We start from the raw sequence: 16,680 nt of genomic DNA, 5'->3' as shown, positions 1-16,680 counted from the left end.
AGGATATATTGTAATGCAACATGTCACAAAATGGAAATTTCACGAACAGATTAATCAGCCATATATAAAAAAATAAACAAATACGTGGGCAAACATCTCAATCGCACCTTCTGCTACATACATTGTCCTAATATATGATAAGTTTCATAAAGCAGAGTCACAACACACATGTGCTGGTAATAAATTTGTTACAGTGGGCAAACAATGGAAGGGCTGAGGCCCGACCAGATATTGTAACTCCAGCATCTCTATGTTAAAAAGCATTTCTAGGCAATATCTAGCCTCTGAAAAAATATGCAAGATCCACCGATAAATCTGGCAAAAGTCCCTAACATTTTGTGCATACTTGTGCTCTCACCTGAATGTAGCGCCACCTTGTAGCTGTCGAAGGAAACTGCTGCTCACAAAATGTTTTATCAGAAGGCAAGTTGAGAGGAATCCAAGAGTCAGATGTCCATGGAAAGAACCACTCACTGAAGCAGGAATGTTGGAGGCTTCATATTCGCATAGTTTCCTATCCAACGTCCACAACGCTCCCAAACGCTCAAAAGCCTCACACCGGGCAAGCCCTCACCGGGTATATCTCTGGCTCCAAGGTAAAGCCAAATCCTGAGCATGCTAGTGCTAGGATCACAGAGCGAGAGAGAGATGGTTCAAGAGCTACTGTCTTGATAAAGGCCTGAAACGGCTAGTGCCTAAGAGTGTCTGACTTTCAGTTATGACTGATTGTGAGAGGGGAAGATGAAGTTTTTCTGCACCCAGCATGCCTTGGGATATACTTATGCAAATGAGGTGAGAGCCAGACCAATCCCATGCTACTCTGCCTAATGCTCCTTATCTGCATAAAAAGAACACTTTCACAACGGAGCAGAGTGGCGCAGCGGAAGCGTGCTGGGCCCATAACCCAGAGGTCGATGGATCGAAACCATCCTCTGCTAATTTTGCTTGATTTTACTTCCAAGGACCAAGCTGTCATTTCCACGCTACCAGCAAGGAAAAGCGCAAGCTTGTGCCAGCTATGTGAGAAAAGACTTCTCAACTATCTGTGTCTGCTGAAATACAAGAGAGGGATCGTCAAAGGCTCCACACTGTACTTTGAAAGTAAAGGCACACAATAATAAGCATGAATGACTGGTGGGACCTTCAAACACTTTTATGTGGAGGCTTTGAATTTCATTCTTCCCTTTTTTGTTCTGCTCTTATCTATCTCCTGGGCATTTCATGGAATGTTCTCTATTTCTCTTCCCTGCTTTGCTTCCCATGCTGCCTCTATGTGTTCATATCTATTATTTGTATTGCTGCTTTCCATTCTTCTCTTCTGCACAGCTTTGTCCTTGGTTTCAATCCCAGTTCCTTACCCTCTACAAAAACTTTCTATTGCTTTTCATGTTGGTATCTAAACCAAATGCACCATTGAAGCTGGTGCATGATAGTCATTGAACTCAGGGTCCTAATGTTTAGAACCGAGAGCGCAAAGATCAGAGGGCGTTGGTGGTATAGTGGTGAGCATAGCTGCCTTCCAAGCAGTTGACCCGGGTTCGATTCCCGGCCAACGCAGTACAAATACTTATATATTCTGCAAGCAGGATATATTTTAAAGCAACATTTCACAAAATGGTAATATAATTAAGAGGTTAATCAGCCATTATATAAAGAATAAACAAATATGTAGGCAAGCATTTCGATCGCCCCTTCTGCTATATTCATTGTCCTAATATATGATAAGTTTCATAAAGCAGAGTCACCACTCACATGTACTGGTAAAAAAATATGTTACAGTGGGCAGACAATGAAAGGGCTGAGGCCCAACCAGACCTTTTAACTCCAGCATCTCTATGTTAAAAAGCATTTCCTAGGCAATATTTAGCCTCTGAAAAAAATATGCAAGATCCAGCAATAAATCTGGCAAAAGTCCCCAACATTTTGTGCATACTTGTGCCCTCACCTGAATGTAGCACCACCTTGTAGCCGTCGGAGGTAACTGCAGCTCACAAAATGTTTCATCAGAGGGCAAGTTTAGAGGAATCCAAAAGGCAGATGTCCATGGAAAGAGCCTCCGACTGCAGCAGGAAGTTTGGATGCTTCAAATTTGCATAGCTTCCAGTCCAACGTCCTCTCATGTACCGAACGCTCCCAAACGCTCTAAAGCCTTATACCGGCAAGCCCTCACCGGGTAGATCTCTGGCTCCCAGGAAAAGCCAAATACTGAGCATGCAAGCACTAGGATCACAGAGAGAGAGAGAGACAGAGAGCGTCGGAGAGCTGTTGTCTTGTTAAAGGCCTGAAACGGCTAGTGCCTAAGAGGGTCTGGACTTTCAGTTGTGACTGATTGTGAGAGGGGAAGATAAAGATTTTCTGCACCCAGCATGCCTTGCGATATACTTAGGCAAATGAGGTGAGAGCCCGACCAATCCCACGTCACTTCTCTGAATGCCTCCTCATCTGCATAAAGAGAACACTTTCACAAAGGAGCAGAGTGGCGCAGCGGAAGCGTGCTGGGCCCATAACCCAGAGGTCGATGGATCGAAACCATCCTCTGCTAATTTTGCTTGATTTTCCTTCCAAGGACCAAGCTGTCATTTCCACATAGCCAGAAAGGAAAAGTGCAAGCTTGTGCCAGCTATGTGAGAAAAGACTTCTCAACTATTCGTGTCTGTGTAATACAAGAGTGATCGTGAAAGGTACAACCCTGTACTTTGAAAGTAAAGACACACAATTATAACCATAAATGACTGACTGGTGGGAGCTTCACACAACTTTCTGGGCATGCTTTGAATTTCATTCTTCCCTTTTTGTTCTGCTCTTATCTATCTCCTGGGCATTTCATGGAATGTTCTCTTTCTCTTCCCTGCTTTGCTTCCCATGCTGCCTATATATGCTCATTTCTACTATTTGTACTGTTGCTTTTCATTTCTTCTCTTCTGCACAACTTTGTCCTTGGTTTCAATCCCCAGTTCCTTACCCTCTGCAAAAAACGTTCTACTGCTTCTCATGTTGGTATCTAAACCAAATGCACCATTGAAGCTGGTGCAAGATAGTCATTGATTTCTGCAACGTAATATTTAGAACCGAGAGCTAACACATCAGAGGGCGTTGGTGGTATAGTGGTGAGCATAGCTGCTTCCCAAGCAGTTGACCCGGGTTCGATTCCCGGCCAACGCACTGAAAATACTTATATATTCTGCAAGCAGGATATATTGTAATGCAACATGTCACAAAATGGAAATTTCACGAACAGATTAATCAGCCATATATAAAAAAATAAACAAATACGTGGGCAAACATCTCAATCGCACCTTCTGCTACATACATTGTCCTAATATATGATAAGTTTCATAAAGCAGAGTCACAACACACATGTGCTGGTAATAAATTTGTTACAGTGGGCAAACAATGGAAGGGCTGAGGCCCGACCAGATATTGTAACTCCAGCATCTCTATGTTAAAAAGCATTTCTAGGCAATATCTAGCCTCTGAAAAAATATGCAAGATCCACCGATAAATCTGGCAAAAGTCCCTAACATTTTGTGCATACTTGTGCTCTCACCTGAATGTAGCGCCACCTTGTAGCTGTCGAAGGAAACTGCTGCTCACAAAATGTTTTATCAGAAGGCAAGTTGAGAGGAATCCAAGAGTCAGATGTCCATGGAAAGAACCACTCACTGAAGCAGGAATGTTGGAGGCTTCATATTCGCATAGTTTCCTATCCAACGTCCACAACGCTCCCAAACGCTCAAAAGCCTCACACCGGGCAAGCCCTCACCGGGTATATCTCTGGCTCCAAGGTAAAGCCAAATCCTGAGCATGCTAGTGCTAGGATCACAGAGCGAGAGAGAGATGGTTCAAGAGCTACTGTCTTGATAAAGGCCTGAAACGGCTAGTGCCTAAGAGTGTCTGACTTTCAGTTATGACTGATTGTGAGAGGGGAAGATTAAGTTTTTCTGCACCCAGCATGCCTTGGGATATACTTATGCAAATGAGGTGAGAGCCAGACCAATCCCATGCTACTCTGCCTAATGCTCCTTATCTGCATAAAAAGAACACTTTCACAACGGAGCAGAGTGGCGCAGCGGAAGCGTGCTGGGCCCATAACCCAGAGGTCGATGGATCGAAACCATCCTCTGCTAATTTTGCTTGATTTTACTTCCAAGGACCAAGCTGTCATTTCCACGCTACCAGCAAGGAAAAGCGCAAGCTTGTGCCAGCTATGTGAGAAAAGACTTCTCAACTATCTGTGTCTGCTGAAATACAAGAGAGGGATCGTCAAAAGCTCCACACTGTACTTTGAAAGTAAAGGCACACAATAATAAGCATGAATGACTGGTGGGACCTTCAAACACTTTTATGTGGAGGCTTTGAATTTCATTCTTCCCTTTTTTGTTCTGCTCTTATCTATCTCCTGGGCATTTCATGGAATGTTCTCTATTTCTCTTCCCTGCTTTGCTTCCCATGCTGCCTCTATGTGTTCATATCTATTATTTGTATTGCTGCTTTCCATTCTTCTCTTCTGCACAGCTTTGTCCTTGGTTTCAATCCCAGTTCCTTACCTTCTACAAAAACTTTCTATTGCTTTTCATGTTGGTATCTAAACCAAATGCACCATTGAAGCTGGTGCATGATAGTCATTGAACTCAGGGTCCTAATGTTTAGAACCGAGAGCGCAAAGATCTGAGGGCGTTGGTGGTATAGTGGTGAGCATAGCTGCCTTCCAAGCAGTTGACCCGGGTTCGATTCCCGGCCAACGCAATACAAATACTTATATATTCTGCAAGCAGGATATATTTTAAAGCAACATTTCACAAAATGGTAATATAATTAAGAGGTTAATCAGCCATTATATAAAAAATAAACAAATATGTAGGCAAGCATTTCGATCGCCCCTTCTGCTATATTCATTGTCCTAATATATGATAAGTTTCATAAAGCAGAGTCACCACTCACATGTACTGGTAAAAAAATATGTTACAGTGGGCAGACAATGAAAGGGCTGAGGCCCGACCAGACATTTTAACTCCAGCATCTCTATGTTAAAAAGCATTTCCTAGGCAATATTTAGCCTCTGAAAAAAATATGCAAGATCCAGCAATAAATCTGGCAAAAGTCCCCAACATTTTGTGCATACTTGTGCCCTCACCTGAATGTAGCACCACCTTGTAGCCGTCGGAGGTAACTGCAGCTCACAAAATGCTTCATCAGAGGGCAAGTTTAGAGAAATCCAAAAGGCAGATGTCCATGGAAAGAGCCTCCGACTGCAGCAGGAAGTTTGGATGCTTCAAATTTGCATAGCTTCCAGTCCAACGTCCTCTCATGTACCGAACGCTCCCAAACGCTCTAAAGCCTTATACCGGCAAGCCCTCACCGGGTAGATCTCTGGCTCCCAGGTAAAGCCAAATACTGAGCATGCAAGCACTAGGATCACAGAGAGAGAGAGAGACAGAGAGCGTCGGAGAGCTGTTGTCTTGTTAAAGGCCTGAAACGGCTAGTGAATAAGAGGGTCTGGACTTTCAGTTGTGACTGATTGTGAGAGGGGAAGATAAAGATTTTCTGCACCCAGCATGCCTTGCGATATACTTAGGCAAATGAGGTGAGAGCCCGACCAATCCCACGTCACTTCTCTGAATGCCTCCTCATCTGCATAAACAGAACACTTTCACAAAGGAGCAGAGTGGCGCAGCGGAAGCGTGCTGGACCCATAACCCAGAGGTCGATGGATCGAAACCATCCTCTGCTAATTTTGCTTGATTTTCCTTCCAAGGACCAAGCTGTCATTTCCACATAGCCAGAAAGGAAAAGTGCAAGCTTGTACCAGCTATGTGAGAAAAGACTTCTCAACTATTCGTGTCTGTGTAATACAAGAGTGATCGTGAAAGGTACAACCCTGTACTTTGAAAGTAAAGACACACAATTATAACCATAAATGACTGGTGGGAGCTTCACACAACTTTCTGGGCATGCTTTGAATTTCATTCTTCCCTTTTTGTTCTGCTCTTATCTATCTCCTGGGCATTTCATGGAATGTTCTCTTTCTCTTCCCTGCTTTGCTTCCCATGCTGCCTATATATGCTCATTTCTACTATTTGTACTGTTGCTTTTCATTTCTTCTCTTCTGCACAACTTTGTCCTTGGTTTCAATCCCCAGTTCCTTACCCTCTGCAAAAAACGTTCTACTGCTTCTCATGTTGGTATCTAAACCAAATGCACCATTGAAGCTGGTGCAAGATAGTCATTGATTTCTGCAACGTAATATTTAGAACCGAGAGCTAACACATCAGAGGGCGTTGGTGGTATAGTGGTGAGCATAGCTGCTTCCCAAGCAGTTGACCCGGGTTCGATTCCCGGCCAACGCACTGAAAATACTTATATATTCTGCAAGCAGGATATATTGTAATGCAACATGTCACAAAATGGAAATTTCACGAACAGATTAATCAGCCATATATAAAAAAATAAACAAATACGTGGGCAAACATCTCAATCGCACCTTCTGCTACATACATTGTCCTAATATATGATAAGTTTCATAAAGCAGAGTCACAACACACATGTGCTGGTAATAAATTTGTTACAGTGGGCAAACAATGGAAGGGCTGAGGCCCGACCAGACATTGTAACTCCAGCATCTCTATGTTAAAAAGCATTTCTAGGCAATATCTAGCCTCTGAAAAAATATGCAAGATCCACCGATAAATCTGGCAAAAGTCCCTAACATTTTGTGCATACTTGTGCTCTCACCTGAATGTAGCGCCACCTTGTAGCTGTCGAAGGAAACTGCTGCTCACAAAATGTTTTATCAGAAGGCAAGTTGAGAGGAATCCAAGAGTCAGATGTCCATGGAAAGAACCACTCACTGAAGCAGGAATGTTGGAGGCTTCATATTCGCATAGTTTCCTGTCCAACGTCCACAACGCTCCCAAACGCTCAAAAGCCTCACACCGGGCAAGCCCTCACCGGGTATATCTCTGGCTCCAAGGTAAAGCCAAATCCTGAGCATGCTAGTGCTAGGATCACAGAGCGAGAGAGAGATGGTTCAAGAGCTACTGTCTTGATAAAGGCCTGAAACGGCTAGTGCCTAAGAGTGTCTGACTTTCAGTTATGACTGATTGTGAGAGGGGAAGATGAAGTTTTTCTGCACCCAGCATGCCTTGGGATATACTTATGCAAATGAGGTGAGAGCCAGACCAATCCCATGCTACTCTGCCTAATGCTCCTTATCTGCATAAAAAGAACACTTTCACAACGGAGCAGAGTGGCGCAGCGGAAGCGTGCTGGGCCCATAACCCAGAGGTCGATGGATCGAAACCATCCTCTGCTAATTTTGCTTGATTTTACTTCCAAGGACCAAGCTGTCATTTCCACGCTACCAGCAAGGAAAAGCGCAAGCTTGTGCCAGCTATGTGAGAAAAGACTTCTCAACTATCTGTGTCTGCTGAAATACAAGAGAGGGATCGTCAAAAGCTCCACACTGTACTTTGAAAGTAAAGGCACACAATAATAAGCATGAATGACTGGTGGGACCTTCAAACACTTTTATGTGGAGGCTTTGAATTTCATTCTTCCCTTTTTTGTTCTGCTCTTATCTATCTCCTGGGCATTTCATGGAATGTTCTCTATTTCTCTTCCCTGCTTTGCTTCCCATGCTGCCTCTATGTGTTCATATCTATTATTTGTATTGCTGCTTTCCATTCTTCTCTTCTGCACAGCTTTGTCCTTGGTTTCAATCCCAGTTCCTTACCTTCTACAAAAACTTTCTATTGCTTTTCATGTTGGTATCTAAACCAAATGCACCATTGAAGCTGGTGCATGATAGTCATTGAACTCAGGGTCCTAATGTTTAGAACCGAGAGCGCAAAGATCTGAGGGCGTTGGTGGTATAGTGGTGAGCATAGCTGCCTTCCAAGCAGTTGACCCGGGTTCGATTCCCGGCCAACGCAATACAAATGCTTATATATTCTGCAAGCAGGATATATTTTAAAGCAACATTTCACAAAATGGTAATATAATTAAGAGGTTAATCAGCCATTATATAAAAAATAAACAAATATGTAGGCAAGCATTTCGATCGCCCCTTCTGCTATATTCATTGTCCTAATATATGATAAGTTTCATAAAGCAGAGTCACCACTCACATGTACTGGTAAAAAAATATGTTACAGTGGGCAGACAATGAAAGGGCTGAGGCCCGACCAGACATTTTAACTCCAGCATCTCTATGTTAAAAAGCATTTCCTAGGCAATATTTAGCCTCTGAAAAAAATATGCAAGATCCAGCAATAAATCTGGCAAAAGTCCCCAACATTTTGTGCATACTTGTGCCCTCACCTGAATGTAGCACCACCTTGTAGCCGTCGGAGGTAACTGCAGCTCACAAAATGTTTCATCAGAGGGCAAGTTTAGAGGAATCCAAAAGGCAGATGTCCATGGAAAGAGCCTCCGACTGCAGCAGGAAGTTTGGATGCTTCAAATTTGCATAGCTTCCAGTCCAACGTCCTCTCATGTACCGAACGCTCCCAAACGCTCTAAAGCCTTATACCGGCAAGCCCTCACCGGGTAGATCTCTGGCTCCCAGGTAAAGCCAAATACTGAGCATGCAAGCACTAGGATCACAGAGAGAGAGAGAGACAGAGAGCGTCGGAGAGCTGTTGTCTTGTTAAAGGCCTGAAACGGCTAGTGAATAAGAGGGTCTGGACTTTCAGTTGTGACTGATTGTGAGAGGGGAAGATAAAGATTTTCTGCACCCAGCATGCCTTGCGATATACTTAGGCAAATGAGGTGAGAGCCCGACCAATCCCACGTCACTTCTCTGAATGCCTCCTCATCTGCATAAACAGAACACTTTCACAAAGGAGCAGAGTGGCGCAGCGGAAGCGTGCTGGGCCCATAACCCAGAGGTCGATGGATCGAAACCATCCTCTGCTAATTTTGCTTGATTTTCCTTCCAAGGACCAAGCTGTCATTTCCACATAGCCAGAAAGGAAAAGTGCAAGCTTGTACCAGCTATGTGAGAAAAGACTTCTCAACTATTCGTGTCTGTGTAATACAAGAGTGATCGTGAAAGGTACAACCCTGTACTTTGAAAGTAAAGACACACAATTATAACCATAAATGACTGGTGGGAGCTTCACACAACTTTCTGGGCATGCTTTGAATTTCATTCTTCCCTTTTTGTTCTGCTCTTATCTATCTCCTGGGCATTTCATGGAATGTTCTCTTTCTCTTCCCTGCTTTGCTTCCCATGCTGCCTATATATGCTCATTTCTACTATTTGTACTGTTGCTTTTCATTTCTTCTCTTCTGCACAACTTTGTCCTTGGTTTCAATCCCCAGTTCCTTACCCTCTGCAAAAAACGTTCTACTGCTTCTCATGTTGGTATCTAAACCAAATGCACCATTGAAGCTGGTGCAAGATAGTCATTGATTTCTGCAACGTAATATTTAGAACCGAGAGCTAACACATCAGAGGGCGTTGGTGGTATAGTGGTGAGCATAGCTGCTTCCCAAGCAGTTGACCCGGGTTCGATTCCCGGCCAACGCACTGAAAATACTTATATATTCTGCAAGCAGGATATATTGTAATGCAACATGTCACAAAATGGAAATTTCACGAACAGATTAATCAGCCATATATAAAAAAATAAACAAATACGTGGGCAAACATCTCAATCGCACCTTCTGCTACATACATTGTCCTAATATATGATAAGTTTCATAAAGCAGAGTCACAACACACATGTGCTGGTAATAAATTTGTTACAGTGGGCAAACAATGGAAGGGCTGAGGCCCGACCAGACATTGTAACTCCAGCATCTCTATGTTAAAAAGCATTTCTAGGCAATATCTAGCCTCTGAAAAAATATGCAAGATCCACCGATAAATCTGGCAAAAGTCCCTAACATTTTGTGCATACTTGTGCTCTCACCTGAATGTAGCGCCACCTTGTAGCTGTCGAAGGAAACTGCTGCTCACAAAATGTTTTATCAGAAGGCAAGTTGAGAGGAATCCAAGAGTCAGATGTCCATGGAAAGAACCACTCACTGAAGCAGGAATGTTGGAGGCTTCATATTCGCATAGTTTCCTGTCCAACGTCCACTCACGTCCCGAACGCTCCCAAACGCTCAAAAGCCTCACACCGGGCAAGCCCTCACCGGGTATATCTCTGGCTCCAAGGTAAAGCCAAATCCTGAGCATGCTAGTGCTAGGATCACAGAGCGAGAGAGAGATGGTTCAAGAGCTACTGTCTTGATAAAGGCCTGAAACGGCTAGTGCCTAAGAGTGTCTGACTTTCAGTTATGACTGATTGTGAGAGGGGAAGATGAAGTTTTTCTGCACCCAGCATGCCTTGGGATATACTTATGCAAATGAGGTGAGAGCCAGACCAATCCCATGCTACTCTGCCTAATGCTCCTTATCTGCATAAAAAGAACACTTTCACAACGGAGCAGAGTGGCGCAGCGGAAGCGTGCTGGGCCCATAACCCAGAGGTCGATGGATCGAAACCATCCTCTGCTAATTTTGCTTGATTTTACTTCCAAGGACCAAGCTGTCATTTCCACGCTACCAGCAAGGAAAAGCGCAAGCTTGTGCCAGCTATGTGAGAAAAGACTTCTCAACTATCTGTGTCTGCTGAAATACAAGAGAGGGATCGTCAAAGGCTCCACACTGTACTTTGAAAGTAAAGGCACACAATAATAAGCATGAATGACTGGTGGGACCTTCAAACACTTTTATGTGGAGGCTTTGAATTTCATTCTTCCCTTTTTTGTTCTGCTCTTATCTATCTCCTGGGCATTTCATGGAATGTTCTCTATTTCTCTTCCCTGCTTTGCTTCCCATGCTGCCTCTATGTGTTCATATCTATTATTTGTATTGCTGCTTTCCATTCTTCTCTTCTGCACAGCTTTGTCCTTGGTTTCAATCCCAGTTCCTTACCCTCTACAAAAACTTTCTATTGCTTTTCATGTTGGTATCTAAACCAAATGCACCATTGAAGCTGGTGCATGATAGTCATTGAACTCAGGGTCCTAATGTTTAGAACCGAGAGCGCAAAGATCAGAGGGCGTTGGTGGTATAGTGGTGAGCATAGCTGCCTTCCAAGCAGTTGACCCGGGTTCGATTCCCGGCCAACGCAGTACAAATACTTATATATTCTGCAAGCAGGATATATTTTAAAGCAACATTTCACAAAATGGTAATATAATTAAGAGGTTAATCAGCCATTATATAAAGAATAAACAAATATGTAGGCAAGCATTTCGATCGCCCCTTCTGCTATATTCATTGTCCTAATATATGATAAGTTTCATAAAGCAGAGTCACCACTCACATGTACTGGTAAAAAAATATGTTACAGTGGGCAGACAATGAAAGGGCTGAGGCCCAACCAGACCTTTTAACTCCAGCATCTCTATGTTAAAAAGCATTTCCTAGGCAATATTTAGCCTCTGAAAAAAATATGCAAGATCCAGCAATAAATCTGGCAAAAGTCCCCAACATTTTGTGCATACTTGTGCCCTCACCTGAATGTAGCACCACCTTGTAGCCGTCGGAGGTAACTGCAGCTCACAAAATGTTTCATCAGAGGGCAAGTTTAGAGGAATCCAAAAGGCAGATGTCCATGGAAAGAGCCTCCGACTGCAGCAGGAAGTTTGGATGCTTCAAATTTGCATAGCTTCCAGTCCAACGTCCTCTCATGTACCGAACGCTCCCAAACGCTCTAAAGCCTTATACCGGCAAGCCCTCACCGGGTAGATCTCTGGCTCCCAGGAAAAGCCAAATACTGAGCATGCAAGCACTAGGATCACAGAGAGAGAGAGAGACAGAGAGCGTCGGAGAGCTGTTGTCTTGTTAAAGGCCTGAAACGGCTAGTGCCTAAGAGGGTCTGGACTTTCAGTTGTGACTGATTGTGAGAGGGGAAGATAAAGATTTTCTGCACCCAGCATGCCTTGCGATATACTTAGGCAAATGAGGTGAGAGCCCGACCAATCCCACGTCACTTCTCTGAATGCCTCCTCATCTGCATAAAGAGAACACTTTCACAAAGGAGCAGAGTGGCGCAGCGGAAGCGTGCTGGGCCCATAACCCAGAGGTCGATGGATCGAAACCATCCTCTGCTAATTTTGCTTGATTTTCCTTCCAAGGACCAAGCTGTCATTTCCACATAGCCAGAAAGGAAAAGTGCAAGCTTTTGCCAGCTATGTGAGAAAAGACTTCTCAACTATTCGTGTCTGTGTAATACAAGAGTGATCGTGAAAGGTACAACCCTGTACTTTGAAAGTAAAGACACACAATTATAACCATAAATGACTGACTGGTGGGAGCTTCACACAACTTTCTGGGCATGCTTTGAATTTCATTCTTCCCTTTTTGTTCTGCTCTTATCTATCTCCTGGGCATTTCATGGAATGTTCTCTTTCTCTTCCCTGCTTTGCTTCCCATGCTGCCTATATATGCTCATTTCTACTATTTGTACTGTTGCTTTTCATTTCTTCTCTTCTGCACAACTTTGTCCTTGGTTTCAATCCCCAGTTCCTTACCCTCTGCAAAAAACGTTCTACTGCTTCTCATGTTGGTATCTAAACCAAATGCACCATTGAAGCTGGTGCAAGATAGTCATTGATTTCTGCAACGTAATATTTAGAACCGAGAGCTAACACATCAGAGGGCGTTGGTGGTATAGTGGTGAGCATAGCTGCTTCCCAAGCAGTTGACCCGGGTTCGATTCCCGGCCAACGCACTGAAAATACTTATATATTCTGCAAGCAGGATATATTGTAATGCAACATGTCACAAAATGGAAATTTCACGAACAGATTAATCAGCCATATATAAAAAAATAAACAAATACGTGGGCAAACATCTCAATCGCACCTTCTGCTACATACATTGTCCTAATATATGATAAGTTTCATAAAGCAGAGTCACAACACACATGTGCTGGTAATAAATTTGTTACAGTGGGCAAACAATGGAAGGGCTGAGGCCCGACCAGACATTGTAACTCCAGCATCTCTATGTTAAAAAGCATTTCTAGGCAATATCTAGCCTCTGAAAAAATATGCAAGATCCACCGATAAATCTGGCAAAAGTCCCTAACATTTTGTGCATACTTGTGCTCTCACCTGAATGTAGCGCCACCTTGTAGCTGTCGAAGGAAACTGCTGCTCACAAAATGTTTTATCAGAAGGCAAGTTGAGAGGAATCCAAGAGTCAGATGTCCATGGAAAGAACCACTCACTGAAGCAGGAATGTTGGAGGCTTCATATTCGCATAGTTTCCTGTCCAACGTCCACTCACGTCCCGAACGCTCCCAAACGCTCAAAAGCCTCACACCGGGCAAGCCCTCACCGGGTATATCTCTGGCTCCAAGGTAAAGCCAAATCCTGAGCATGCTAGTGCTAGGATCACAGAGCGAGAGAGAGATGGTTCAAGAGCTACTGTCTTGATAAAGGCCTGAAACGGCTAGTGCCTAAGAGTGTCTGACTTTCAGTTATGACTGATTGTGAGAGGGGAAGATGAAGTTTTTCTGCACCCAGCATGCCTTGGGATATACTTATGCAAATGAGGTGAGAGCCAGACCAATCCCATGCTACTCTGCCTAATGCTCCTTATCTGCATAAAAAGAACACTTTCACAACGGAGCAGAGTGGCGCAGCGGAAGCGTGCTGGGCCCATAACCCAGAGGTCGATGGATCGAAACCATCCTCTGCTAATTTTGCTTGATTTTACTTCCAAGGACCAAGCTGTCATTTCCACGCTACCAGCAAGGAAAAGCGCAAGCTTGTGCCAGCTATGTGAGAAAAGACTTCTCAACTATCTGTGTCTGCTGAAATACAAGAGAGGGATCGTCAAAAGCTCCACACTGTACTTTGAAAGTAAAGGCACACAATAATAAGCATGAATGACTGGTGGGACCTTCAAACACTTTTATGTGGAGGCTTTGAATTTCATTCTTCCCTTTTTTGTTCTGCTCTTATCTATCTCCTGGGCATTTCATGGAATGTTCTCTATTTCTCTTCCCTGCTTTGCTTCCCATGCTGCCTCTATGTGTTCATATCTATTATTTGTATTGCTGCTTTCCATTCTTCTCTTCTGCACAGCTTTGTCCTTGGTTTCAATCCCAGTTCCTTACCTTCTACAAAAACTTTCTATTGCTTTTCATGTTGGTATCTAAACCAAATGCACCATTGAAGCTGGTGCATGATAGTCATTGAACTCAGGGTCCTAATGTTTAGAACCGAGAGCGCAAAGATCTGAGGGCGTTGGTGGTATAGTGGTGAGCATAGCTGCCTTCCAAGCAGTTGACCCGGGTTCGATTCCCGGCCAACGCAATACAAATACTTATATATTCTGCAAGCAGGATATATTTTAAAGCAACATTTCACAAAATGGTAATATAATTAAGAGGTTAATCAGCCATTATATAAAAAATAAACAAATATGTAGGCAAGCATTTCGATCGCCCCTTCTGCTATATTCATTGTCCTAATATATGATAAGTTTCATAAAGCAGAGTCACCACTCACATGTACTGGTAAAAAAATATGTTACAGTGGGCAGACAATGAAAGGGCTGAGGCCCGACCAGACATTTTAACTCCAGCATCTCTATGTTAAAAAGCATTTCCTAGGCAATATTTAGCCTCTGAAAAAAATATGCAAGATCCAGCAATAAATCTGGCAAAAGTCCCCAACATTTTGTGCATACTTGTGCCCTCACCTGAATGTAGCACCACCTTGTAGCCGTCGGAGGTAACTGCAGCTCACAAAATGTTTCATCAGAGGGCAAGTTTAGAGGAATCCAAAAGGCAGATGTCCATGGAAAGAGCCTCCGACTGCAGCAGGAAGTTTGGATGCTTCAAATTTGCATAGCTTCCAGTCCAATGTCCTCTCATGTACCGAACGCTCCCAAACGCTCTAAAGCCTTATACCGGCAAGCCCTCACCGGGTAGATCTCTGGCTCCCAGGTAAAGCCAAATACTGAGCATGCAAGCACTAGGATCACAGAGAGAGAGAGAGACAGAGAGCGTCGGAGAGCTGTTGTCTTGTTAAAGGCCTGAAACGGCTAGTGAATAAGAGGGTCTGGACTTTCAGTTGTGACTGATTGTGAGAGGGGAAGATAAAGATTTTCTGCACCCAGCATGCCTTGCGATATACTTAGGCAAATGAGGTGAGAGCCCGACCAATCCCACGTCACTTCTCTGAATGCCTCCTCATCTGCATAAACAGAACACTTTCACAAAGAAGCAGAGTGGGGCAGCAGAAGCGTGCTGGGCCCATAACCCAGAGGTCGATGGATCGAAACCATCCTCTGCTAATTTTGCTTGATTTTCCTTCCAAGGACCAAGCTGTCATTTCCACATAGCCAGAAAGGAAAAGTGCAAGCTTGTACCAGCTATGTGAGAAAAGACTTCTCAACTATTCGTGTCTGTGTAATACAAGAGTGATCGTGAAAGGTACAACCCTGTACTTTGAAAGTAAAGACACACAATTATAACCATAAATGACTGGTGGGAGCTTCACACAACTTTCTGGGCATGCTTTGAATTTCATTCTTCCCTTTTTGTTCTGCTCTTATCTATCTCCTGGGCAATTCATGGAATGTTCTCTTTCTCTTCCCTGCTTTGCTTCCCATGCTGCCTATATATGCTCATTTCTACTATTTGTACTGTTGCTTTTCATTTCTTCTCTTCTGCACAACTTTGTCCTTGGTTTCAATCCCCAGTTCCTTACCCTCTGCAAAAAACGTTCTACTGCTTCTCATGTTGGTATCTAAACCAAATGCACCATTGAAGCTGGTGCAAGATAGTCATTGATTTCTGCAACGTAATATTTAGAACCGAGAGCTAACACATCAGAGGGCGTTGGTGGTATAGTGGTGAGCATAGCTGCTTCCCAAGCAGTTGACCCGGGTTCGATTCCCGGCCAACGCACTGAAAATACTTATATATTCTGCAAGCAGGATATATTGTAATGCAACATGTCACAAAATGGAAATTTCACGAACAGATTAATCAGCCATATATAAAAAAATAAACAAATACGTGGGCAAACATCTCAATCGCACCTTCTGCTACATACATTGTCCTAATATATGATAAGTTTCATAAAGCAGAGTCACAACACACATGTGCTGGTAATAAATTTGTTACAGTGGGCAAACAATGGAAGGGCTGAGGCCCGACCAGACATTGTAACTCCAGCATCTCTATGTTAAAAAGCATTTCTAGGCAATATCTAGCCTCTGAAAAAATATGCAAGATCCACCGATAAATCTGGCAAAAGTCCCTAACATTTTGTGCATACTTGTGCTCTCACCTGAATGTAGCGCCACCTTGTAGCTGTCGAAGGAAACTGCTGCTCACAAAATGTTTTATCAGAAGGCAAGTTGAGAGGAATCCAAGAGTCAGATGTCCATGGAAAGAACCACTCACTGAAGCAGGAATGTTGGAGGCTTCATATTCGCATAGTTTCCTATCCAACGTCCACTCACGTCCCGAACGCTCCCAAACGCTCAAAAGCCTCACACCGGGCAAGCCCTCACTGGGTATATCTCTGGCTCCAAGGTAAAGCCAAATCCTGAGCATGCTAGTGCTAGGATCACAGAGCGAGAGAGAGATGGTTCAAGAGCTACTGTCTTGATAAAGGCCTGAAACGGCTAGTGCCTAAGAGTGTCTGACTTTCAGT

General features: G+C 43.6%; 10 non-coding genes across 10 annotated transcripts; all 10 read left to right on the top strand.

Moving 5' to 3' along the window:
- The first annotated feature begins 1,485 nt into the window (after positions 1-1,485).
- TRNAG-UCC (transfer RNA glycine (anticodon UCC)) lies at positions 1,486-1,557 on the top strand. The gene has a single exon. It is a non-coding gene; the product is annotated as a tRNA-Gly (tRNA).
- A 1,533-nt stretch (positions 1,558-3,090) lies between these two features.
- On the top strand, positions 3,091-3,162 carry TRNAG-CCC (transfer RNA glycine (anticodon CCC)). Its single transcript has one exon. It is a non-coding gene; the product is annotated as a tRNA-Gly (tRNA).
- Positions 3,163-4,674: 1,512 nt separating this feature from the next.
- TRNAG-UCC (transfer RNA glycine (anticodon UCC)) lies at positions 4,675-4,746 on the top strand. Its single transcript has one exon. It is a non-coding gene; the product is annotated as a tRNA-Gly (tRNA).
- A 1,529-nt stretch (positions 4,747-6,275) lies between these two features.
- Positions 6,276-6,347, top strand: TRNAG-CCC (transfer RNA glycine (anticodon CCC)). The gene has a single exon. It is a non-coding gene; the product is annotated as a tRNA-Gly (tRNA).
- A 1,512-nt stretch (positions 6,348-7,859) lies between these two features.
- On the top strand, positions 7,860-7,931 carry TRNAG-UCC (transfer RNA glycine (anticodon UCC)). Its single transcript has one exon. It is a non-coding gene; the product is annotated as a tRNA-Gly (tRNA).
- Positions 7,932-9,460: 1,529 nt separating this feature from the next.
- On the top strand, positions 9,461-9,532 carry TRNAG-CCC (transfer RNA glycine (anticodon CCC)). Its single transcript has one exon. It is a non-coding gene; the product is annotated as a tRNA-Gly (tRNA).
- A 1,522-nt stretch (positions 9,533-11,054) lies between these two features.
- On the top strand, positions 11,055-11,126 carry TRNAG-UCC (transfer RNA glycine (anticodon UCC)). Its single transcript has one exon. It is a non-coding gene; the product is annotated as a tRNA-Gly (tRNA).
- A 1,533-nt stretch (positions 11,127-12,659) lies between these two features.
- TRNAG-CCC (transfer RNA glycine (anticodon CCC)) lies at positions 12,660-12,731 on the top strand. Its single transcript has one exon. It is a non-coding gene; the product is annotated as a tRNA-Gly (tRNA).
- A 1,522-nt stretch (positions 12,732-14,253) lies between these two features.
- Positions 14,254-14,325, top strand: TRNAG-UCC (transfer RNA glycine (anticodon UCC)). Its single transcript has one exon. It is a non-coding gene; the product is annotated as a tRNA-Gly (tRNA).
- A 1,529-nt stretch (positions 14,326-15,854) lies between these two features.
- On the top strand, positions 15,855-15,926 carry TRNAG-CCC (transfer RNA glycine (anticodon CCC)). The gene has a single exon. It is a non-coding gene; the product is annotated as a tRNA-Gly (tRNA).
- The last annotated feature ends 754 nt before the right edge of the window (positions 15,927-16,680 follow it).

This window comes from Lissotriton vulgaris, chromosome 9 (genome assembly GCF_964263255.1).
Source record: "Lissotriton vulgaris chromosome 9, aLisVul1.2, whole genome shotgun sequence".
Taxonomy (NCBI): Eukaryota; Metazoa; Chordata; class Amphibia; order Caudata; family Salamandridae; genus Lissotriton; species Lissotriton vulgaris.
The sequence above is the reverse complement of the archived record's forward strand: the minus strand, read 5'-3'. Positions and strand labels throughout refer to the sequence as shown.